General features: G+C 36.9%; 1 pseudogene; it reads left to right on the forward strand.

The window, feature by feature from the left end:
- The first annotated feature begins 2,861 nt into the window (after positions 1–2,861).
- Positions 2,862–4,351, forward strand: LOC116913929 (annotated as a pseudogene).
- Positions 4,352–4,810: the final 459 nt, after the last annotated feature.

The raw sequence follows: 4,810 nt of genomic DNA on the forward strand, positions 1-4,810 counted from the left end.
ACTTGATCATAATGGATGATTGTTTTGATGTGCTCTTGGATTCAATTTGAAAGAATTTTATTGAGTAATTTTGGGTCGATATTCATAAGGGAAATTGGTCTGAAGTTCTCTTTCTTTGTTGGGTCTTTGTGTGGTTTAGGTTTAAGAGTAATTGTGGCTTAATAGAAATTCTTCAAAAAGTTGCTTTTGAATGTTATTTATTGTCACAAAATAAATTTTTCACTTTAGTTGTCATATATAGGATATGCTAGATAAATCATTTGTATGTATTTAATCAAATAGTTAAAATTTTATGTTGGCATATATGCAAAAGTTGTGTTTATATAAATATGTTTGCATGAGTCTTTGGTGTATCTTTATAGGAAGAATATTTGTTGTCAAGAGGTGATATTGAGTGTCTTATGTCAACTTTTAGTTTTTTATTAGAGTGTTTCAATGAACCACTAGCCTATATATTATTAATACTACATGGTATTACATGTTAATAAATCCATTTAATAATTTTAATATATTATATGTTTCAGTTAATATTACTTTATTTTATATTATTAATATTAATAATATATTAAAAGATGTAAGTTTTTTACATTATATATAGGTATATCATATAATAACATATATAAAATAAAATATCCAGAATAGTTAAAATACAGAACTGGATAGTCTAACACCAATGAGTCACAAGAAAATAACCTTAAATCCAACCTAAAGTTAATTATAGAAGCATTTAAAGAGGACATGAATAAATCCCTTAAGGAAATATAGGAAAATATATTTCAAATATAAGATAGAAAATGAATTAAACTGTTCAGACATGAAAATGTTAATAGAATAATAAGGAAAATACACTGTCAATAAATCCCACACATGTAAATCTTGAAAATACAGATGTAGCCATGACCCAGAGTATAAAACGTGGGCAGAAATAATAAGAGGCATAGAAGATAATTGACAGAAGAAATTGATACATTACATTAAAAAGAAATGTTAAATAGGAAACATTCTGACAATAAAATCAGAACCTGGAACATTTTTGAAAATACCATATCAAAGAATAAAAGAGATAAAAGAAGGAGAATATTCCAAGTACAAATCCCCCAAAAATATTTGCAACAAATTGTAGAAGAAAGCTTTTCAACATTTTGAAGGAGATATCTATAAACATACGAGAAGCTTTCAGAACACCAAATAGATTTAACCAGAAAAAAAATCATTCTACATAGTAATAAAAACACTAAATGTACAGAACAAAGATAGAATAATAAAGCATGAAGGAATAAACAGCATGTAACACAGAAATAGAGAACTATTATAAGTATATGTGACTTCTCAATAAGACTCTAAAATCCAGAAATGCCTGGGTTTGCAGTATTGAAGAGATCACAGATCCAAGGCCTAGTTTTATCATTAGCAAAACTTTCAAATAACATAAAAGGAGAAGACAAGACATTCTATTACTGATCCAAAATTTCCAAAGAACCTATCCACAAGTACAGCCATTCAGAAGATATTAGAAGGAAGATACCAACACAGGGAGATTAATTACAGACAAGAAAATACAGGAAATAGATGATTCCACACCAGCCAAATTGTAAAATGTAATACACACACACAAACACACACGCACACACACACACACACACACACACACAAACACAGACACACACTACTACTACTACTACTACTACTACTACTACTACTACTACTACTACTACTACTACCACCACTAATATAAAAGGAATTAAAAAACTGTTCATTAATATCTTTCACATCAATGGACACAGTTATGCAATAAATCAAGATGGATGCAAAATTAGTATCCACTATTCTTCTTCAGAAAACACACTTCAACATCAAAGACAGATATTGTCTCAGAGTAAAGTCTTGGGGAAAATTTTCCAAACAAAATGGACACAAAAAGCAAATTGAGTAGTTATTCTAAAATCTAAAAAAATATAGTAAACAAAAAATTAATAATCAAAAGATATGGAGGAAGGACACTCCTTATTCATCAAAGAAAAAATTCAAGAATATCGATTTGGAATATCTATGCCCCCAAATGCAAGTGTGTATATATACTGTCAAATTACTTATGATGCTTAAATCAAACATTTAACTCCATATATTATAGTGGGACTTTTAACAAACCAATCTTGCCAATATAGAGGTCATCCACACAGAAACCAGATAAATATGAAACCAGTATGCGAATGGTCAAATGAACCTAAATATATATACAGAACATTTCACCCATACACAAAAAGACTATAACTACTCAGCACCTCACAAAAATCTTCTAAAATTGAATATTCCTTCCTTCAAAGAAAGTCCCAAAAGATAACAAGAATATTGAAATAATACCCATATATTTTATCGGAACAACACGGATTAAATGAACCAACAAAGCCAGAGACAACAGAAAGCCTACAAAACCCATGGAAATGAAACAACGCTTTATTCAGTGAGTCACTGGTCCATAAAGAAATTAAAATTTTCAGAATTCAGTGAAAGTAGAAAAGCTCAACATAGAGACAAAATTAAGGGATGTAATGAGGACCAATGCTGAGGTGAAATTTCTTATTACACTAGGACATTCTCACAGAAGTCATGCAGGATCTCTTACAAGCAACACATGCACTTGAAATCCCTGAACGCAAACACAAGCTTGTGGCACCCAATAATAGTTGAGATGCAGAAAGATGAGACTTACGGGTCACATGCTCTCTTCTCTTCGGACTGTGGAAGCCAGTAGCATGGCCTTACTCTGATCAAAGAACTGTGGGCAGGAGGGCAGTCTGCGTTAGGGACAGGAGGCCAGATATTTTGCCTAGTTCAATTCAAGGGAGTCGGGAGGTGCAAAAATGCAGAGCAATAAAAACTTTGACTTGGGAGAAGCAGAATGATGCTCAAGGAAAACACCATCAACACCATCAACATCACCAGCAGCAGCAGCAGCAGCAGCAGCAGCAGCAGCAGCAGCAGCAGCAGCAGCAGCAGCAGCAGCAGCAGCAGCAACCACCCTCACCAATACCCTCACCACCACACAGCAGGCCAGCAGCCAGAATGAAGGGGCTTGATTATTGACCCACTGAAGAATTTGGAAACCAGGGAGGTGACCTTTACCCAACTTAGCATCTCTATGTGGGCACCTTCCCTTACATCACTGAGGAGGACATGAGGACTCTTTGAGAATATGGAAAAGCAGGAAAATTTTTCATGCCCTTGGAAACACTAACTTCTTGAGCAGAATTGCAGCAGTGAGCTGGACAGCCTGCCCCACTCCATGGAAAGCAGCTGCGACTGTGCTTTGTTTAATATTGTACATCCTTATGGTTCACAGCCTTACTCAATATATGTCCAACAAACTGCTGAAAAAAGCCCTTTTTCGTGTTTGATCAAATGGAGAGGGTTGTAGTCATTTGATGAATAAACGACAAAATGACCCTCCGGAAAGGCAATGTTGAGTTTTTCAGGAAAGTGAGCTTGGAAAGCTCTGGACAGATGAAGTAAAGGTTCCTTCTTACTAACCACATTTCCTTCGCCTGTGACTGTGGAGCCTATGGACCAGTTAGATGATGAAGAAGGATTTCCGGGTATGTATATATATATATGTGTGTGTGTGTGTGTGTGCAATTTCACAAGGAAAGAGAACAGCCACCCAGAATTGCAAAGTCTGCATCCTTTGAGTATGAGTATGCCATGCACTGGAAGGCACTCATTGAAATGGAGAATCAACAGCAGGACCAGAACAACATGGAGGCTCTTGAGAAGCTGGAGATGGAGATGGAAGCAGCACGACATGCGCACCAGGTTATGCTATAGAGGCAACATTTGATGAGACATCAAGAAGAGCTTTGAAGAATGGAGGTGCTGCAGAACCAAGAGGTTCAGAAATGAAAGCAGTTAGAATTCAGGCAAGAAGAGGAATGCAGGCACCAAGAGGAAGAGATGTGGCAACAACAAGAAGAAATGATGCGGGGTTGGGGATTTAGCCTCAGTGGTAGAGCCGTTTGCTCAGTGCACAAGGCCCTGTTTGGTCCCCAGCTCAAAAAAAGAAAAAAAAAAAAAGAAAAGTAATGATCACGTGGCAGGAAGAATTCAGGCACCTTCCTTGATGCCAGAGAATAAGAGATATGGAATTGCCAAATGGCTGTGGGAGGTGCTACGGGCATAAACAATAGACGCCATGCCCCCTATTCCTGTGCCACCTATTACTCCACCTTCTCCAGGACCTGCCGCTATGATTCCAGATGGAACCCTTGGATTGACCCCACCAACAACTGAACGTTTTGGCCAAGCTGCTACAATGGAAGCCTTAATTGAGCAATTGGTTGGAACTCCTGCATTTTAATCGTCAAGGTCTGGGAGCTGGTTGTCTAAATAAACACCACCAATATTAGATAAAGCTGTATTTGTCTAGTTTGTTGCAGCCCGCCAAAGAAAGGCCCCTTTTTGGACTAGCCAGAATTCTACCCTGAAAATGTTGGGGTTCTTCCCAATAGATAAGTCTATCCTGCTTGTTCTATTCTATAGGGAGTATGTTTGAAGGCAGATGGAAAGATAGGTTTGTTATTTAACAAATCAGTTGGTACATAGTGCATGATCCAAGTCTGTCTGTGCATTTCTGATATATATGGATTATTTGAGACACTGAGATCCGCATAGAAAATGGACTCAGAGCTCCAGCTAATCTTGATCCTCTCCCTTCCTCCTCCTTCCTCCTCCTCCTCCTCCTCCTCCTCCTCTCCTCCTCCTCCTCCTCCTCCTCCTTCTCTCTCTCTTTTAATCTCCTTTTCATCTTTATTCCTCT

The sequence above is a fragment of the Rattus rattus genome, chromosome 12 (genome assembly GCF_011064425.1).
Source record: "Rattus rattus isolate New Zealand chromosome 12, Rrattus_CSIRO_v1, whole genome shotgun sequence".
Classification (NCBI taxonomy): Eukaryota; Metazoa; Chordata; class Mammalia; order Rodentia; family Muridae; genus Rattus; species Rattus rattus.